Here is a 16,602-nt window from a genome sequence, read left to right on the forward strand (position 1 = left end):
TCCACGAGGGTGTGCCCCTGCACTATTTCATCAGCAACACTGCCTTGTAGTAAGCATTTAAGGATGAATTGACTAAATGCAGCTTCCTGCCTTTTTAATAGGATCAAATTTCCTTGTGTTTTCAATTAGCATCTGCCTTGTATTTATAAGACAAACAAGAATATTGTTGCTGAATGCAGCTTGTGTGTGCTTTGTGCTCCTTTGCCCTGTTCAAATGATGAAAGGAAATAAAGTTTGTATTTTATCCAACTACCTGTGCTAAAAAGTGATGGGAACAGTGTTTGTAATTTCTTCTACTTTTTCAGTGACACAAAGTTCAAGCTGCTTATCTAATTGGTGAAAATGCAATGTCTGTTTATCACACTCACTTTGACTATATATGTTGTAGCAAGAGATTGTTTCTCGCTTACGGCCATACCAGCCTGGGTACGCCCGATCTCGTCTGATCTCGGAAGCTAAGCAGGGTCGGGCCTGGTTAGTACTTGGATGGGAGACCGCCTGGGAATACCAGGTGCTGTAAGCATTTTGTCCACGAGGGTGTGCCCCTGCACTATTTCATCAGCAACACTGCCTTGTAGTAAGCATTTAATGATGAATTGACTAAATGCAGCTTCCTGCCTTTTTAATAGGATCAAATTTCCTTGTGTTTTCAATTAGCATCTGCCTTGTATTTATAAGACAAACAAGAATATTGTTGCTGAATGCAGCTTGTGTGTGCTTTGTGCTCCTTTGCCCTGTTCAAATGATGAAAGGAAATAAAGTTTGTATTTTATCCAACTACCTGTGGTAAAAAGTGATGTGAACAGTGTTTGTAATTTCTTCTACTTTTTCAGTGACACAAAGTTCAAGCTGCTTATCTAATTGGTGAAAATGCAATGTCTGTTTATCACACTCACTTTGACTATATATGTTGTAGCAAGAGATTGTTTCTCGCTTACGGCCATACCAGCCTGGGTACGCCCGATCTCGTCTGATCTCGGAAGCTAAGCAGGGTCGGGCCTGGTTAGTACTTGAATGGGAGACCGCCTGGGAATACCAGGTGCTGTAAGCATTTTGTCCACGAGGGTGTGCTCTTGCACTATTTCATCAGCAACACTGCCTTGTATTAAGCATTTAATGATGAATTGACTAAATGTCTGTTTTATCAGACTCACTTTGACTATATATGTTGTAGCAAGAGATTGTTTCTCGCTTACGGCCATACCAGCCTGGGTACGCCCGATCTCGTCTGATCTCGGAAGCTAAGCAGGGTCCGGCCTGGTTAGTACTTGGATGGGAGACCGCCTGGGAATACCAGGTGCTGTAAGCATTTTGTCCACGAGGGTGTGCCCCTGCACTATTTCATCAGCAACACTGCTTTGTTGTAAGCATTTAATGATGAATTGACTAAATGCAGCTTCCTGCCTTTTTAATAGGATCAAATTTCCTTGTGTTTTCAATTAGCATCTGCCTTGTATTTATAAGACAAACAAGAATATTGTTGCTGAATGCAGCTTGTGTGTGCTTTGTGCTCCTTTGCCCTGTTCAAATGATGAAAGGAAATAAAGTTTGTATTTTATCCAACTACCTGTGCTAAAAAGTGATGGGAACAGTGTTTGTAATTTCTTCTACTTTTTCAGTGACACAAAGTTCAAGCTGCTTATCTAATTGGTGAAAATGCAATGTCTGTTTAGCACACTCACTTTGACTATATATGTTGTAGCAAGAGATTGTTTCTCGCTTACGGCCATACCAGCCTGGGTACGCCCGATCTCGTCTGATCTCGGAAGCTAAGCAGGGTCGGGCCTGGTTAGTACTTGGATGGGAGACCGCCTGGGAATACCAGGTGCTGTAAGCATTTTGTCCACGAGGGTGTGCCCCTGCACTATTTCATCAGCAACACTGCCTTGTAGTAAGCATTTAAGGATGAATTGACTAAATGCAGCTTCCTGCCTTTTTAATAGGATCAAATTTCCTTGTGTTTTCAATTAGCATCTGCCTTGTATTTATAAGACAAACAAGAATATTGTTGCTGAATGCAGCTTGTGTGTGCTTTGTGCTCCTTTGCCCTGTTCAAATGATGAAAGGAAATAAAGTTTGTATTTTATCCAACTACCTGTGCTAAAAAGTGATGGGAACAGTGTTTGTAATTTCTTCTACTTTTTCAGTGACACAAAGTTCAAGCTGCTTATCTAATTGGTGAAAATGCAATGTCTGTTTATCACACTCACTTTGACTATATATGTTGTAGCAAGAGATTGTTTCTCGCTTACGGCCATACCAGCCTGGGTACGCCCGATCTCGTCTGATCTCGGAAGCTAAGCAGGGTCGGGCCTGGTTAGTACTTGGATGGGAGACCGCCTGGGAATACCAGGTGCTGTAAGCATTTTGTCCACGAGGGTGTGCCCCTGCACTATTTCATCAGCAACACTGCCTTGTAGTAAGCATTTAATGATGAATTGACTAAATGCAGCTTCCTGCCTTTTTAATAGGATCAAATTTCCTTGTGTTTTCAATTAGCATCTGCCTTGTATTTATAAGACAAACAAGAATATTGTTGCTGAATGCAGCTTGTGTGTGCTTTGTGCTCCTTTGCCCTGTTCAAATGATGAAAGGAAATAAAGTTTGTATTTTATCCAACTACCTGTGGTAAAAAGTGATGGGAACAGTGTTTGTAATTTCTTCTACTTTTTCAGTGACACAAAGTTCAAGCTGCTTATCTAATTGGTGAAAATGCAATGTCTGTTTATCACACTCACTTTGACTATATATGTTGTAGCAAGAGATTGTTTCTCGCTTACGGCCATACCAGCCTGGGTACGCCCGATCTCGTCTGATCTCGGAAGCTAAGCAGGGTCGGGCCTGGTTAGTACTTGGATGGGAGACCGCCTGGGAATACCAGGTGCTGTAAGCATTTTGTCCACGAGGGTGTGCTCTTGCAATATTTCATCAGCAACACTGCCTTGTATTAAGCATTTAATGATGAATTGACTAAATGTCTGTTTTATCAGACTCACTTTGACTATATATGTTGTAGCAAGAGATTGTTTCTCGCTTACGGCCATACCAGCCTGGGTACGCCCGATCTCGTCTGATCTCGGAAGCTAAGCAGGGTCGGGCCTGGTTAGTACTTGGATGGGAGACCGCCTGGGAATACCAGGTGCTGTAAGCATTTTGTCCACGAGGGTGTGCCCCTGCACTATTTCATCAGCAACACTGCCTTGTAGTAAGCATTTAAGGATGAATTGACTAAATGCAGCTTCCTGCCTTTTTAATAGGATCAAATTTCCTTGTGTTTTCAATTAGCATCTGCCTTGTATTTATAAGACAAACAAGAATATTGTTGCTGAATGCAGCTTGTGTGTGCTTTGTGCTCCTTTGCCCTGTTCAAATGATGAAAGGAAATAAAGTTTGTATTTTATCCAACTACCTGTGGTAAAAAGTGATGGGAACAGTGTTTGTAATTTCTTCTACTTTTTCAGTGACACAAAGTTCAAGCTGCTTATCTAATTGGTGAAAATGCAATGTCTGTTTATCACACTCACTTTGACTATATATGTTGTAGCAAGAGATTGTTTCTCGCTTACGGCCATACCAGCCTGGGTACGCCCGATCTCGTCTGATCTCGGAAGCTAAGCAGGGTCGGGCCTGGTTAGTACTTGGATGGGAGACCGCCTGGGAATACCAGGTGCTGTAAGCATTTTGTCCACGAGGGTGTGCTCTTGCACTATTTCATCAGCAACACTGCCTTGTATTAAGCATTTAATGATGAATTGACTAAATGTCTGTTTTATCAGACTCACTTTGACTATATATGTTGTAGCAAGAGATTGTTTCTCGCTTACGGCCATACCAGCCTGGGTACGCCCGATCTCGTCTGATCTCGGAAGCTAAGCAGGGTCGGGCCTGGTTAGTACTTGGATGGGAGACCGCCTGGGAATACCAGGTGCTGTAAGCATTTTGTCCACGAGGGTGTGCCCCTGCACTATTTCATCAGCAACACTGCCTTGTAGTAAGCATTTAAGGATGAATTGACTAAATGCAGCTTCCTGCCTTTTTAATAGGATCAAATTTCCTTGTGTTTTCAATTAGCATCTGCCTTGTATTTATAAGACAAACAAGAATATTGTTGCTGAATGCAGCTTGTGTGTGCTTTGTGCTCCTTTGCCCTGTTCAAATGATGAAAGGAAATAAAGTTTGTATTTTATCCAACTACCTGTGCTAAAAAGTGATGGGAACAGTGTTTGTAATTTCTTCTACTTTTTCAGTGACACAAAGTTCAAGCTGCTTATCTAATTGGTGAAAATGCAATGTCTGTTTATCACACTCACTTTGACTATATATGTTGTAGCAAGAGATTGTTTCTCGCTTACGGCCATACCAGCCTGGGTACGCCCGATCTCGTCTGATCTCGGAAGCTAAGCAGGGTCGGGCCTGGTTAGTACTTGGATGGGACACCGCCTGGGAATACCAGGTGCTGTAAGCATTTTGTCCACGAGGGTGTGCTCTTGCACTATTTCATCAGCAACACTGCCTTGTATTAAGCATTTAATGATGAATTGACTAAATGTCTGTTTTATCAGACTCACTTTGACTATATATGTTGTAGCAAGAGATTGTTTCTCGCTTACGGCCATACCAGCCTGGGTACGCCCGATCTCGTCTGATCTCGGAAGCTAAGCAGGGTCGGGCCTGGTTAGTACTTGGATGGGAGACCGCCTGGGAATACCAGGTGCTGTAAGCATTTTGTCCACGAGGGTGTGCCCCTGCACTATTTCATCAGCAACACTGCCTTGTAGTAAGCATTTAATGATGAATTGACTAAATGCAGCTTCCTGCCTTTTTAATAGGATCAAATTTCCTTGTGTTTTCAATTAGCATCTGCCTTGTATTTATAAGACAAACAAGAATATTGTTGCTGAATGCAGCTTGTGTGTGCTTTGTGCTCCTTTGCCCTGTTCAAATGATGAAAGGAAATAAAGTTTGTATTTTATCCAACTACCTGTGCTAAAAAGTGATGGGAACAGTGTTTGTAATTTCTTCTACTTTTTCAGTGACACAAAGTTCAAGCTGCTTATCTAATTGGTGAAAATGCAATGTCTGTTTATCACACTCACTTTGACTATATATGTTGTAGCAAGAGATTGTTTCTCGCTTACGGCCATACCAGCCTGGGTACGCCCGATCTCGTCTGATCTCGGAAGCTAAGCAGGGTCGGGCCTGGTTAGTACTTGGATGGGACACCGCCTGGGAATACCAGGTGCTGTAAGCATTTTGTCCACGAGGGTGTGCTCTTGCACTATTTCATCAGCAACACTGCCTTGTATTAAGCATTTAATGATGAATTGACTAAATGTCTGTTTTATCAGACTCACTTTGACTATATATGTTGTAGCAAGAGATTGTTTCTCGCTTACGGCCATACCAGCCTGGGTACGCCCGATCTCGTCTGATCTCGGAAGCTAAGCAGGGTCGGGCCTGGTTAGTACTTGGATGGGAGACCGCCTGGGAATACCAGGTGCTGTAAGCATTTTGTCCACGAGGGTGTGCCCCTGCACTATTTCATCAGCAACACTGCCTTGTAGTAAGCATTTAATGATGAATTGACTAAATGCAGCTTCCTGCCTTTTTAATAGGATCAAATTTCCTTGTGTTTTCAATTAGCATCTGCCTTGTATTTATAAGACAAACAAGAATATTGTTGCTGAATGCAGCTTGTGTGTGCTTTGTGCTCCTTTGCCCTGTTCAAATGATGAAAGGAAATAAAGTTTGTATTTTATCCAACTACCTGTGCTAAAAAGTGATGGGAACAGTGTTTGTAATTTCTTCTACTTTTTCAGTGACACAAAGTTCAAGCTGCTTATCTAATTGGTGAAAATGCAATGTCTGTTTATCACACTCACTTTGACTATATATGTTGTAGCAAGAGATTGTTTCTCGCTTACGGCCATACCAGCCTGGGTACGCCCGATCTCGTCTGATCTCGGAAGCTAAGCAGGGTCGGGCCTGGTTAGTACTTGGATGGGAGACCGCCTGGGAATACCAGGTGCTGTAAGCATTTTGTCCACGAGGGTGTGCTCTTGCACTATTTCATCAGCAACACTGCCTTGTATTAAGCATTTAATGATGAATTGACTAAATGTCTGTTTTATCAGACTCACTTTGACTATATATGTTGTAGCAAGAGATTGTTTCTCGCTTACGGCCATACCAGCCTGGGTACGCCCGATCTCGTCTGATCTCGGAAGCTAACCAGGGTCCGGCCTGGTTAGTACTTGGATGGGAGACCGCCTGGGAATACCAGGTGCTGTAAGCATTTTGTCCACGAGGGTGTGCCCCTGCACTATTTCATCAGCAACACTGCCTTGTAGTAAGCATTTAATGATGAATTGACTAAATGCAGCTTCCTGCCTTTTTAATAGGATCAAATTTCCTTGTGTTTTCAATTAGCATCTGCCTTGTATTTATAAGACAAACAAGAATATTGTTGCTGAATGCAGCTTGTGTGTGCTTTGTGCTCCTTTGCCCTGTTCAAATGATGAAAGGAAATAAAGTTTGTATTTTATCCAACTACCTGTGCTAAAAAGTGATGGGAACAGTGTTTGTAATTTCTTCTACTTTTTCAGTGACACAAAGTTCAAGCTGCTTATCTAATTGGTGAAAATGCAATGTCTGTTTATCACACTCACTTTGACTATATATGTTGTAGCAAGAGATTGTTTCTCGCTTACGGCCATACCAGCCTGGGTACGCCCGATCTCGTCTGATCTCGGAAGCTAAGCAGGGTCGGGCCTGGTTAGTACTTGGATGGGAGACCGCCTGGGAATACCAGGTGCTGTAAGCATTTTGTCCACGAGGGTGTGCTCTTGCACTATTTCATCAGCAACACTGCCTTGTATTAAGCATTTAATGATGAATTGACTAAATGTCTGTTTTATCAGACTCACTTTGACTATATATGTTGTAGCAAGAGATTGTTTCTCGCTTACGGCCATACCAGCCTGGGTACGCCCGATCTCGTCTGATCTCGGAAGCTAAGCAGGGTCGGGCCTGGTTAGTACTTGGATGGGAGACCGCCTGGGAATACCAGGTGCTGTAAGCATTTTGTCCACGAGGGTGTGCCCCTGCACTATTTCATCAGCAACACTGCTTTGTAGTAAGCATTTAATGATGAATTGACTAAATGCAGCTTCCTGCCTTTTTAATAGGATCAAATTTCCTTGTGTTTTCAATTAGCATCTGCCTTGTATTTATAAGACAAACAAGAATATTGTTGCTGAATGCAGCTTGTGTGTGCTTTGTGCTCCTTTGCCCTGTTCAAATGATGAAAGGAAATAAAGTTTGTATTTTATCCAACTACCTGTGCTAAAAAGTGATGGGAACAGTGTTTGTAATTTCTTCTACTTTTTCAGTGACACAAAGTTCAAGCTGCTTATCTAATTGGTGAAAATGCAATGTCTGTTTATCACACTCACTTTGACTATATATGTTGTAGCAAGAGATTGTTTCTCGCTTACGGCCATACCAGCCTGGGTACGCCCGATCTCGTCTGATCTCGGAAGCTAAGCAGGGTCGGGCCTGGTTAGTACTTGGATGGGAGACCGCCTGGGAATACCAGGTGCTGTAAGCATTTTGTCCACGAGGGTGTGCCCCTGCACTATTTCATCAGCAACACTGCCTTGTAGTAAGCATTTAAGGATGAATTGACTAAATGCAGCTTCCTGCCTTTTTAATAGGATCAAATTTCCTTGTGTTTTCAATTAGCATCTGCCTTGTATTTATAAGACAAACAAGAATATTGTTGCTGAATGCAGCTTGTGTGTGCTTTGTGCTCCTTTGCCCTGTTCAAATGATGAAAGGAAATAAAGTTTGTATTTTATCCAACTACCTGTGGTAAAAAGTGATGGGAACAGTGTTTGTAATTTCTTCTACTTTTTCAGTGACACAAAGTTCAAGCTGCTTATCTAATTGGTGAAAATGCAATGTCTGTTTATCACACTCACTTTGACTATATATGTTGTAGCAAGAGATTGTTTCTCGCTTACGGCCATACCAGCCTGGGTACGCCCGATCTCGTCTGATCTCGGAAGCTAAGCAGGGTCGGGCCTGGTTAGTACTTGGATGGGAGACCGCCTGGGAATACCAGGTGCTGTAAGCATTTTGTCCACGAGGGTGTGCCCCTGCACTATTTCATCAGCAACACTGCCTTGTAGTAAGCATTTAATGATGAATTGACTAAATGCAGCTTCCTGCCTTTTTAATAGGATCAAATTTCCTTGTGTTTTCAATTAGCATCTGCCTTGTATTTATAAGACAAACAAGAATATTGTTGCTGAATGCAGCTTGTGTGTGCTTTGTGCTCCTTTGCCCTGTTCAAATGATGAAAGGAAATAAAGTTTGTATTTTATCCAACTACCTGTGGTAAAAAGTGATGGGAACAGTGTTTGTAATTTCTTCTACTTTTTCAGTGACACAAAGTTCAAGCTGCTTATCTAATTGGTGAAAATGCAATGTCTGTTTATCACACTCACTTTGACTATATATGTTGTAGCAAGAGATTGTTTCTCGCTTACGGCCATACCAGCCTGGGTACGCCCGATCTCGTCTGATCTCGGAAGCTAAGCAGGGTCGGGCCTGGTTAGTACTTGGATGGGAGACCGCCTGGGAATACCAGGTGCTGTAAGCATTTTGTCCACGAGGGTGTGCCCCTGCACTATTTCATCAGCAACACTGCTTTGTAGTAAGCATTTAATGATGAATTGACTAAATGCAGCTTCCTGCCTTTTTAATAGGATCAAATTTCCTTGTGTTTTCAATTAGCATCTGCCTTGTATTTATAAGACAAACAAGAATATTGTTGCTGAATGCAGCTTGTGTGTGCTTTGTGCTCCTTTGCCCTGTTCAAATGATGAAAGGAAATAAAGTTTGTATTTTATCCAACTACCTGTGCTAAAAAGTGATGGGAACAGTGTTTGTAATTTCTTCTACTTTTTCAGTGACACAAAGTTCAAGCTGCTTATCTAATTGGTGAAAATGCAATGTCTGTTTATCACACTCACTTTGACTATATATGTTGTAGCAAGAGATTGTTTCTCGCTTACGGCCATACCAGCCTGGGTACGCCCGATCTCGTCTGATCTCGGAAGCTAAGCAGGGTCGGGCCTGGTTAGTACTTGGATGGGAGACCGCCTGGGAATACCAGGTGCTGTAAGCATTTTGTCCACGAGGGTGTGCCCCTGCACTATTTCATCAGCAACACTGCCTTGTAGTAAGCATTTAAGGATGAATTGACTAAATGCAGCTTCCTGCCTTTTTAATAGGATCAAATTTCCTTGTGTTTTCAATTAGCATCTGCCTTGTATTTATAAGACAAACAAGAATATTGTTGCTGAATGCAGCTTGTGTGTGCTTTGTGCTCCTTTGCCCTGTTCAAATGATGAAAGGAAATAAAGTTTGTATTTTATCCAACTACCTGTGGTAAAAAGTGATGGGAACAGTGTTTGTAATTTCTTCTACTTTTTCAGTGACACAAAGTTCAAGCTGCTTATCTAATTGGTGAAAATGCAATGTCTGTTTATCACACTCACTTTGACTATATATGTTGTAGCAAGAGATTGTTTCTCGCTTACGGCCATACCAGCCTGGGTACGCCCGATCTCGTCTGATCTCGGAAGCTAAGCAGGGTCGGGCCTGGTTAGTACTTGGATGGGAGACCGCCTGGGAATACCAGGTGCTGTAAGCATTTTGTCCACGAGGGTGTGCCCCTGCACTATTTCATCAGCAACACTGCCTTGTAGTAAGCATTTAAGGATGAATTGACTAAATGCAGCTTCCTGCCTTTTTAATAGGATCAAATTTCCTTGTGTTTTCAATTAGCATCTGCCTTGTATTTATAAGACAAACAAGAATATTGTTGCTGAATGCAGCTTGTGTGTGCTTTGTGCTCCTTTGCCCTGTTCAAATGATGAAAGGAAATAAAGTTTGTATTTTATCCAACTACCTGTGCTAAAAAGTGATGGGAACAGTGTTTGTAATTTCTTCTACTTTTTCAGTGACACAAAGTTCAAGCTGCTTATCTAATTGGTGAAAATGCAATGTCTGTTTATCACACTCACTTTGACTATATATGTTGTAGCAAGAGATTGTTTCTCGCTTACGGCCATACCAGCCTGGGTACGCCCGATCTCGTCTGATCTCGGAAGCTAAGCAGGGTCGGGCCTGGTTAGTACTTGGATGGGAGACCGCCTGGGAATACCAGGTGCTGTAAGCATTTTGTCCACGAGGGTGTGCTCTTGCACTATTTCATCAGCAACACTGCCTTGTATTAAGCATTTAATGATGAATTGACTAAATGTCTGTTTTATCAGACTCACTTTGACTATATATGTTGTAGCAAGAGATTGTTTCTCGCTTACGGCCATACCAGCCTGGGTACGCCCGATCTCGTCTGATCTCGGAAGCTAAGCAGGGTCGGGCCTGGTTAGTACTTGGATGGGAGACCGCCTGGGAATACCAGGTGCTGTAAGCATTTTGTCCACGAGGGTGTGCCCCTGCACTATTTCATCAGCAACACTGCCTTGTAGTAAGCATTTAATGATGAATTGACTAAATGCAGCTTCCTGCCTTTTTAATAGGATCAAATTTCCTTGTCTTTTCAATTAGCATCTGCCTTGTATTTATAAGACAAACAAGAATATTGTTGCTGAATGCAGCTTGTGTGTGCTTTGTGCTCCTTTGCCCTGTTCAAATGATGAAAGGAAATAAAGTTTGTATTTTATCCAACTACCTGTGCTAAAAAGTGATGGGAACAGTGTTTGTAATTTCTTCTACTTTTTCAGTGACACAAAGTTCAAGCTGCTTATCTAATTGGTGAAAATGCAATGTCTGTTTATCACACTCACTTTGACTATATATGTTGTAGCAAGAGATTGGTTCTCGCTTACGGCCATACCAGCCTGGGTACGCCCGATCTCGTCTGATCTCGGAAGCTAAGCAGGGTCAGGCCTGGTTAGTACTTGGATGGGAGACCGCCTGGGAATACCAGGTGCTCTAAGCATTTTGTCCACGAGGGTGTGCCCCTGCACTATTTCATCAGCAACACTGCCTTGTAGTAAGCATTTAATGATGAATTGACTAAATGTCTGTTTTATCAGACTCACTTTGACTATATATGTTGTAGCAAGAGATTGTTTCTCGCTTACGGCCATACCAGCCTGGGTACGCCCGATCTCGTCTGATCTCGGAAGCTAACCAGGGTCCGGCCTGGTTAGTACTTGGATGGGAGACCGCCTGGGAATACCAGGTGCTGTAAGCATTTTGTCCACGAGGGTGTGCCCCTGCACTATTTCATCAGCAACACTGCCTTGTAGTAAGCATTTAATGATGAATTGACTAAATGCAGCTTCCTGCCTTTTTAATAGGATCAAATTTCCTTGTGTTTTCAATTAGCATCTGCCTTGTATTTATAAGACAAACAAGAATATTGTTGCTGAATGCAGCTTGTGTGTGCTTTGTGCTCCTTTGCCCTGTTCAAATGATGAAAGGAAATAAAGTTTGTATTTTATCCAACTACCTGTGCTAAAAAGTGATGGGAACAGTGTTTGTAATTTCTTCTACTTTTTCAGTGACACAAAGTTCAAGCTGCTTATCTAATTGGTGAAAATGCAATGTCTGTTTATCACACTCACTTTGACTATATATGTTGTAGCAAGAGATTGTTTCTCGCTTACGGCCATACCAGCCTGGGTACGCCCGATCTCGTCTGATCTCGGAAGCTAAGCAGGGTCGGGCCTGGTTAGTACTTGGATGGGAGACCGCCTGGGAATACCAGGTGCTGTAAGCATTTTGTCCACGAGGGTGTGCTCTTGCACTATTTCATCAGCAACACTGCCTTGTATTAAGCATTTAATGATGAATTGACTAAATGTCTGTTTTATCAGACTCACTTTGACTATATATGTTGTAGCAAGAGATTGTTTCTCGCTTACGGCCATACCAGCCTGGGTACGCCCGATCTCGTCTGATCTCGGAAGCTAAGCAGGGTCGGGCCTGGTTAGTACTTGGATGGGAGACCGCCTGGGAATACCAGGTGCTGTAAGCATTTTGTCCACGAGGGTGTGCCCCTGCACTATTTCATCAGCAACACTGCCTTGTAGTAAGCATTTAATGATGAATTGACTAAATGCAGCTTCCTGCCTTTTTAATAGGATCAAATTTCCTTGTGTTTTCAATTAGCATCTGCCTTGTATTTATAAGACAAACAAGAATATTGTTGCTGAATGCAGCTTGTGTGTGCTTTGTGCTCCTTTGCCCTGTTCAAATGATGAAAGGAAATAAAGTTTGTATTTTATCCAACTACCTGTGCTAAAAAGTGATGGGAACAGTGTTTGTAATTTCTTCTACTTTTTCAGTGACACAAAGTTCAAGCTGCTTATCTAATTGGTGAAAATGCAATGTCTGTTTATCACACTCACTTTGACTATATATGTTGTAGCAAGAGATTGGTTCTCGCTTACGGCCATACCAGCCTGGGTACGCCCGATCTCGTCTGATCTCGGAAGCTAAGCAGGGTCAGGCCTGGTTAGTACTTGGATGGGAGACCGCCTGGGAATACCAGGTGCTGTAAGCATTTTGTCCACGAGGGTGTGCCCCTGCACTATTTCATCAGCAACACTGCCTTGTAGTAAGCATTTAATGATGAATTGACTAAATGTCTGTTTTATCAGACTCACTTTGACTATATATGTTGTAGCAAGAGATTGTTTCTCGCTTACGGCCATACCAGCCTGGGTACGCCCGATCTCGTCTGATCTCGGAAGCTAACCAGGGTCCGGCCTGGTTAGTACTTGGATGGGAGACCGCCTGGGAATACCAGGTGCTGTAAGCATTTTGTCCACGAGGGTGTGCCCCTGCACTATTTCATCAGCAACACTGCCTTGTAGTAAGCATTTAATGATGAATTGACTAAATGCAGCTTCCTGCCTTTTTAATAGGATCAAATTTCCTTGTGTTTTCAATTAGCATCTGCCTTGTATTTATAAGACAAACAAGAATATTGTTGCTGAATGCAGCTTGTGTGTGCTTTGTGCTCCTTTGCCCTGTTCAAATGATGAAAGGAAATAAAGTTTGTATTTTATCCAACTACCTGTGCTAAAAAGTGATGGGAACAGTGTTTGTAATTTCTTCTACTTTTTCAGTGACACAAAGTTCAAGCTGCTTATCTAATTGGTGAAAATGCAATGTCTGTTTATCACACTCACTTTGACTATATATGTTGTAGCAAGAGATTGTTTCTCGCTTACGGCCATACCAGCCTGGGTACGCCCGATCTCGTCTGATCTCGGAAGCTAAGCAGGGTCGGGCCTGGTTAGTACTTGGATGGGAGACCGCCTGGGAATACCAGGTGCTGTAAGCATTTTGTCCACGAGGGTGTGCTCTTGCACTATTTCATCAGCAACACTGCCTTGTATTAAGCATTTAATGATGAATTGACTAAATGTCTGTTTTATCAGACTCACTTTGACTATATATGTTGTAGCAAGAGATTGTTTCTCGCTTACGGCCATACCAGCCTGGGTACGCCCGATCTCGTCTGATCTCGGAAGCTAAGCAGGGTCGGGCCTGGTTAGTACTTGGATGGGAGACCGCCTGGGAATACCAGGTGCTGTAAGCATTTTGTCCACGAGGGTGTGCCCCTGCACTATTTCATCAGCAACACTGCTTTGTAGTAAGCATTTAATGATGAATTGACTAAATGCAGCTTCCTGCCTTTTTAATAGGATCAAATTTCCTTGTGTTTTCAATTAGCATCTGCCTTGTATTTATAAGACAAACAAGAATATTGTTGCTGAATGCAGCTTGTGTGTGCTTTGTGCTCCTTTGCCCTGTTCAAATGATGAAAGGAAATAAAGTTTGTATTTTATCCAACTACCTGTGCTAAAAAGTGATGGGAACAGTGTTTGTAATTTCTTCTACTTTTTCAGTGACACAAAGTTCAAGCTGCTTATCTAATTGGTGAAAATGCAATGTCTGTTTATCACACTCACTTTGACTATATATGTTGTAGCAAGAGATTGTTTCTCGCTTACGGCCATACCAGCCTGGGTACGCCCGATCTCGTCTGATCTCGGAAGCTAAGCAGGGTCGGGCCTGGTTAGTACTTGGATGGGAGACCGCCTGGGAATACCAGGTGCTGTAAGCATTTTGTCCACGAGGGTGTGCCCCTGCACTATTTCATCAGCAACACTGCCTTGTAGTAAGCATTTAAGGATGAATTGACTAAATGCAGCTTCCTGCCTTTTTAATAGGATCAAATTTCCTTGTGTTTTCAATTAGCATCTGCCTTGTATTTATAAGACAAACAAGAATATTGTTGCTGAATGCAGCTTGTGTGTGCTTTGTGCTCCTTTGCCCTGTTCAAATGATGAAAGGAAATAAAGTTTGTATTTTATCCAACTACCTGTGGTAAAAAGTGATGGGAACAGTGTTTGTAATTTCTTCTACTTTTTCAGTGACACAAAGTTCAAGCTGCTTATCTAATTGGTGAAAATGCAATGTCTGTTTATCACACTCACTTTGACTATATATGTTGTAGCAAGAGATTGTTTCTCGCTTACGGCCATACCAGCCTGGGTACGCCCGATCTCGTCTGATCTCGGAAGCTAAGCAGGGTCGGGCCTGGTTAGTACTTGGATGGGAGACCGCCTGGGAATACCAGGTGCTGTAAGCATTTTGTCCACGAGGGTGTGCCCCTGCACTATTTCATCAGCAACACTGCCTTGTAGTAAGCATTTAATGATGAATTGACTAAATGCAGCTTCCTGCCTTTTTAATAGGATCAAATTTCCTTGTGTTTTCAATTAGCATCTGCCTTGTATTTATAAGACAAACAAGAATATTGTTGCTGAATGCAGCTTGTGTGTGCTTTGTGCTCCTTTGCCCTGTTCAAATGATGAAAGGAAATAAAGTTTGTATTTTATCCAACTACCTGTGGTAAAAAGTGATGGGAACAGTGTTTGTAATTTCTTCTACTTTTTCAGTGACACAAAGTTCAAGCTGCTTATCTAATTGGTGAAAATGCAATGTCTGTTTATCACACTCACTTTGACTATATATGTTGTAGCAAGAGATTGTTTCTCGCTTACGGCCATACCAGCCTGGGTACGCCCGATCTCGTCTGATCTCGGAAGGTAAGCAGGGTCGGGCCTGGTTAGTACTTGGATGGGAGACCGCCTGGGAATACCAGGTGCTGTAAGCATTTTGTCCACGAGGGTGTGCTCTTGCACTATTTCATCAGCAACACTGCCTTGTATTAAGCATTTAATGATGAATTGACTAAATGTCTGTTTTATCAGACTCACTTTGACTATATATGTTGTAGCAAGAGATTGTTTCTCGCTTACGGCCATACCAGCCTGGGTACCCCCGATCTCGTCTGATCTCGGAAGCTAAGCAGGGTCGGGCCTGGTTAGTACTTGGATGGGAGACCGCCTGGGAATACCAGGTGCTGTAAGCATTTTGTCCACGAGGGTGTGCCCCTGCACTATTTCATCAGCAACACTGCCTTGTAGTAAGCATTTAAGGATGAATTGACTAAATGCAGCTTCCTGCCTTTTTAATAGGATCAAATTTCCTTGTGTTTTCAATTAGCATCTGCCTTGTATTTATAAGACAAACAAGAATATTGTTGCTGAATGCAGCTTGTGTGTGCTTTGTGCTCCTTTGCCCTGTTCAAATGATGAAAGGAAATAAAGTTTGTATTTTATCCAACTACCTGTGCTAAAAAGTGATGGGAACAGTGTTTGTAATTTCTTCTACTTTTTCAGTGACACAAAGTTCAAGCTGCTTATCTAATTGGTGAAAATGCAATGTCTGTTTATCACACTCACTTTGACTATATATGTTGTAGCAAGAGATTGTTTCTCGCTTACGGCCATACCAGCCTGGGTACGCCCGATCTCGTCTGATCTCGGAAGCTAAGCAGGGTCGGGCCTGGTTAGTACTTGGATGGGAGACCGCCTGGGAATACCAGGTGCTGTAAGCATTTTGTCCACGAGGGTGTGCTCTTGCACTATTTCATCAGCAACACTGCCTTGTATTAAGCATTTAATGATGAATTGACTAAATGTCTGTTTTATCAGACTCACTTTGACTATATATGTTGTAGCAAGAGATTGTTTCTCGCTTACGGCCATACCAGCCTGGGTACGCCCGATCTCGTCTGATCTCGGAAGCTAAGCAGGGTCGGGCCTGGTTAGTACTTGGATGGGAGACCGCCTGGGAATACCAGGTGCTGTAAGCATTTTGTCCACGAGGGTGTGCCCCTGCACTATTTCATCAGCAACACTGCCTTGTAGTAAGCATTTAATGATGAATTGACTAAATGCAGCTTCCTGCCTTTTTAATAGGATCAAATTTCCTTGTGTTTTCAATTAGCATCTGCCTTGTATTTATAAGACAAACAAGAATATTGTTGCTGAATGCAGCTTGTGTGTGCTTTGTGCTCCTTTGCCCTGTTCAAATGATGAAAGGAAATAAAGTTTGTATTTTATCCAACTACCTGTGGTAAAAAGTGATGGGAACAGTGTTTGTAATTTCTTCTACTTTTTCAGTGACACAAAGTTC

General features: G+C 42.4%; 38 non-coding genes across 38 annotated transcripts; all 38 read left to right on the forward strand.

Moving 5' to 3' along the window:
- Positions 1 to 404: 404 nt before the first annotated feature.
- On the forward strand, positions 405 to 523 carry LOC145873122 (5S ribosomal RNA). Its single transcript, XR_014388754.1, has one exon. It is a non-coding gene; the product is annotated as a 5S ribosomal RNA (ribosomal RNA).
- A 409-nt stretch (positions 524 to 932) lies between these two features.
- LOC145875056 (5S ribosomal RNA) lies at positions 933 to 1,051 on the forward strand. The gene has a single exon (XR_014390690.1). It is a non-coding gene; the product is annotated as a 5S ribosomal RNA (ribosomal RNA).
- A 139-nt stretch (positions 1,052 to 1,190) lies between these two features.
- LOC145869404 (5S ribosomal RNA) lies at positions 1,191 to 1,309 on the forward strand. The gene has a single exon (XR_014385400.1). It is a non-coding gene; the product is annotated as a 5S ribosomal RNA (ribosomal RNA).
- A 409-nt stretch (positions 1,310 to 1,718) lies between these two features.
- LOC145873123 (5S ribosomal RNA) lies at positions 1,719 to 1,837 on the forward strand. The gene has a single exon (XR_014388755.1). It is a non-coding gene; the product is annotated as a 5S ribosomal RNA (ribosomal RNA).
- A 409-nt stretch (positions 1,838 to 2,246) lies between these two features.
- Positions 2,247 to 2,365, forward strand: LOC145873125 (5S ribosomal RNA). Its single transcript, XR_014388757.1, has one exon. It is a non-coding gene; the product is annotated as a 5S ribosomal RNA (ribosomal RNA).
- Positions 2,366 to 2,774: 409 nt separating this feature from the next.
- Positions 2,775 to 2,893, forward strand: LOC145873126 (5S ribosomal RNA). Its single transcript, XR_014388758.1, has one exon. It is a non-coding gene; the product is annotated as a 5S ribosomal RNA (ribosomal RNA).
- Positions 2,894 to 3,032: 139 nt separating this feature from the next.
- Positions 3,033 to 3,151, forward strand: LOC145873127 (5S ribosomal RNA). The gene has a single exon (XR_014388759.1). It is a non-coding gene; the product is annotated as a 5S ribosomal RNA (ribosomal RNA).
- Positions 3,152 to 3,560: 409 nt separating this feature from the next.
- Positions 3,561 to 3,679, forward strand: LOC145873128 (5S ribosomal RNA). The gene has a single exon (XR_014388760.1). It is a non-coding gene; the product is annotated as a 5S ribosomal RNA (ribosomal RNA).
- A 139-nt stretch (positions 3,680 to 3,818) lies between these two features.
- LOC145873129 (5S ribosomal RNA) lies at positions 3,819 to 3,937 on the forward strand. The gene has a single exon (XR_014388761.1). It is a non-coding gene; the product is annotated as a 5S ribosomal RNA (ribosomal RNA).
- Positions 3,938 to 4,346: 409 nt separating this feature from the next.
- On the forward strand, positions 4,347 to 4,465 carry LOC145875570 (5S ribosomal RNA). The gene has a single exon (XR_014391212.1). It is a non-coding gene; the product is annotated as a 5S ribosomal RNA (ribosomal RNA).
- Positions 4,466 to 4,604: 139 nt separating this feature from the next.
- LOC145873130 (5S ribosomal RNA) lies at positions 4,605 to 4,723 on the forward strand. Its single transcript, XR_014388762.1, has one exon. It is a non-coding gene; the product is annotated as a 5S ribosomal RNA (ribosomal RNA).
- Positions 4,724 to 5,132: 409 nt separating this feature from the next.
- Positions 5,133 to 5,251, forward strand: LOC145875571 (5S ribosomal RNA). The gene has a single exon (XR_014391213.1). It is a non-coding gene; the product is annotated as a 5S ribosomal RNA (ribosomal RNA).
- Positions 5,252 to 5,390: 139 nt separating this feature from the next.
- Positions 5,391 to 5,509, forward strand: LOC145873131 (5S ribosomal RNA). Its single transcript, XR_014388763.1, has one exon. It is a non-coding gene; the product is annotated as a 5S ribosomal RNA (ribosomal RNA).
- A 409-nt stretch (positions 5,510 to 5,918) lies between these two features.
- Positions 5,919 to 6,037, forward strand: LOC145873132 (5S ribosomal RNA). The gene has a single exon (XR_014388764.1). It is a non-coding gene; the product is annotated as a 5S ribosomal RNA (ribosomal RNA).
- A 139-nt stretch (positions 6,038 to 6,176) lies between these two features.
- LOC145870206 (5S ribosomal RNA) lies at positions 6,177 to 6,295 on the forward strand. The gene has a single exon (XR_014386202.1). It is a non-coding gene; the product is annotated as a 5S ribosomal RNA (ribosomal RNA).
- Positions 6,296 to 6,704: 409 nt separating this feature from the next.
- LOC145873133 (5S ribosomal RNA) lies at positions 6,705 to 6,823 on the forward strand. Its single transcript, XR_014388765.1, has one exon. It is a non-coding gene; the product is annotated as a 5S ribosomal RNA (ribosomal RNA).
- A 139-nt stretch (positions 6,824 to 6,962) lies between these two features.
- Positions 6,963 to 7,081, forward strand: LOC145873134 (5S ribosomal RNA). The gene has a single exon (XR_014388766.1). It is a non-coding gene; the product is annotated as a 5S ribosomal RNA (ribosomal RNA).
- Positions 7,082 to 7,490: 409 nt separating this feature from the next.
- LOC145873136 (5S ribosomal RNA) lies at positions 7,491 to 7,609 on the forward strand. Its single transcript, XR_014388768.1, has one exon. It is a non-coding gene; the product is annotated as a 5S ribosomal RNA (ribosomal RNA).
- A 409-nt stretch (positions 7,610 to 8,018) lies between these two features.
- Positions 8,019 to 8,137, forward strand: LOC145873137 (5S ribosomal RNA). Its single transcript, XR_014388769.1, has one exon. It is a non-coding gene; the product is annotated as a 5S ribosomal RNA (ribosomal RNA).
- A 409-nt stretch (positions 8,138 to 8,546) lies between these two features.
- Positions 8,547 to 8,665, forward strand: LOC145873138 (5S ribosomal RNA). Its single transcript, XR_014388770.1, has one exon. It is a non-coding gene; the product is annotated as a 5S ribosomal RNA (ribosomal RNA).
- Positions 8,666 to 9,074: 409 nt separating this feature from the next.
- LOC145873139 (5S ribosomal RNA) lies at positions 9,075 to 9,193 on the forward strand. The gene has a single exon (XR_014388772.1). It is a non-coding gene; the product is annotated as a 5S ribosomal RNA (ribosomal RNA).
- A 409-nt stretch (positions 9,194 to 9,602) lies between these two features.
- On the forward strand, positions 9,603 to 9,721 carry LOC145873140 (5S ribosomal RNA). Its single transcript, XR_014388773.1, has one exon. It is a non-coding gene; the product is annotated as a 5S ribosomal RNA (ribosomal RNA).
- A 409-nt stretch (positions 9,722 to 10,130) lies between these two features.
- LOC145873141 (5S ribosomal RNA) lies at positions 10,131 to 10,249 on the forward strand. Its single transcript, XR_014388774.1, has one exon. It is a non-coding gene; the product is annotated as a 5S ribosomal RNA (ribosomal RNA).
- Positions 10,250 to 10,388: 139 nt separating this feature from the next.
- LOC145873142 (5S ribosomal RNA) lies at positions 10,389 to 10,507 on the forward strand. Its single transcript, XR_014388775.1, has one exon. It is a non-coding gene; the product is annotated as a 5S ribosomal RNA (ribosomal RNA).
- Positions 10,508 to 10,916: 409 nt separating this feature from the next.
- On the forward strand, positions 10,917 to 11,035 carry LOC145870316 (5S ribosomal RNA). Its single transcript, XR_014386312.1, has one exon. It is a non-coding gene; the product is annotated as a 5S ribosomal RNA (ribosomal RNA).
- A 139-nt stretch (positions 11,036 to 11,174) lies between these two features.
- LOC145870207 (5S ribosomal RNA) lies at positions 11,175 to 11,293 on the forward strand. The gene has a single exon (XR_014386203.1). It is a non-coding gene; the product is annotated as a 5S ribosomal RNA (ribosomal RNA).
- A 409-nt stretch (positions 11,294 to 11,702) lies between these two features.
- On the forward strand, positions 11,703 to 11,821 carry LOC145873143 (5S ribosomal RNA). Its single transcript, XR_014388776.1, has one exon. It is a non-coding gene; the product is annotated as a 5S ribosomal RNA (ribosomal RNA).
- A 139-nt stretch (positions 11,822 to 11,960) lies between these two features.
- On the forward strand, positions 11,961 to 12,079 carry LOC145873144 (5S ribosomal RNA). Its single transcript, XR_014388777.1, has one exon. It is a non-coding gene; the product is annotated as a 5S ribosomal RNA (ribosomal RNA).
- A 409-nt stretch (positions 12,080 to 12,488) lies between these two features.
- LOC145868461 (5S ribosomal RNA) lies at positions 12,489 to 12,607 on the forward strand. Its single transcript, XR_014384457.1, has one exon. It is a non-coding gene; the product is annotated as a 5S ribosomal RNA (ribosomal RNA).
- Positions 12,608 to 12,746: 139 nt separating this feature from the next.
- LOC145870208 (5S ribosomal RNA) lies at positions 12,747 to 12,865 on the forward strand. Its single transcript, XR_014386204.1, has one exon. It is a non-coding gene; the product is annotated as a 5S ribosomal RNA (ribosomal RNA).
- Positions 12,866 to 13,274: 409 nt separating this feature from the next.
- Positions 13,275 to 13,393, forward strand: LOC145873145 (5S ribosomal RNA). The gene has a single exon (XR_014388778.1). It is a non-coding gene; the product is annotated as a 5S ribosomal RNA (ribosomal RNA).
- Positions 13,394 to 13,532: 139 nt separating this feature from the next.
- Positions 13,533 to 13,651, forward strand: LOC145873147 (5S ribosomal RNA). The gene has a single exon (XR_014388780.1). It is a non-coding gene; the product is annotated as a 5S ribosomal RNA (ribosomal RNA).
- Positions 13,652 to 14,060: 409 nt separating this feature from the next.
- Positions 14,061 to 14,179, forward strand: LOC145873148 (5S ribosomal RNA). The gene has a single exon (XR_014388781.1). It is a non-coding gene; the product is annotated as a 5S ribosomal RNA (ribosomal RNA).
- A 409-nt stretch (positions 14,180 to 14,588) lies between these two features.
- LOC145873149 (5S ribosomal RNA) lies at positions 14,589 to 14,707 on the forward strand. Its single transcript, XR_014388782.1, has one exon. It is a non-coding gene; the product is annotated as a 5S ribosomal RNA (ribosomal RNA).
- A 409-nt stretch (positions 14,708 to 15,116) lies between these two features.
- LOC145875353 (5S ribosomal RNA) lies at positions 15,117 to 15,235 on the forward strand. Its single transcript, XR_014390989.1, has one exon. It is a non-coding gene; the product is annotated as a 5S ribosomal RNA (ribosomal RNA).
- Positions 15,236 to 15,374: 139 nt separating this feature from the next.
- Positions 15,375 to 15,493, forward strand: LOC145874924 (5S ribosomal RNA). The gene has a single exon (XR_014390558.1). It is a non-coding gene; the product is annotated as a 5S ribosomal RNA (ribosomal RNA).
- Positions 15,494 to 15,902: 409 nt separating this feature from the next.
- On the forward strand, positions 15,903 to 16,021 carry LOC145873150 (5S ribosomal RNA). Its single transcript, XR_014388783.1, has one exon. It is a non-coding gene; the product is annotated as a 5S ribosomal RNA (ribosomal RNA).
- Positions 16,022 to 16,160: 139 nt separating this feature from the next.
- Positions 16,161 to 16,279, forward strand: LOC145873151 (5S ribosomal RNA). The gene has a single exon (XR_014388784.1). It is a non-coding gene; the product is annotated as a 5S ribosomal RNA (ribosomal RNA).
- Positions 16,280 to 16,602: the final 323 nt, after the last annotated feature.

The sequence above is a fragment of the Salmo salar genome, unplaced genomic scaffold (genome assembly GCF_965601325.2).
Source record: "Salmo salar unplaced genomic scaffold, fSalSal1 ptg000293l, whole genome shotgun sequence".
Taxonomy (NCBI): domain Eukaryota; kingdom Metazoa; phylum Chordata; class Actinopteri; order Salmoniformes; family Salmonidae; genus Salmo; species Salmo salar.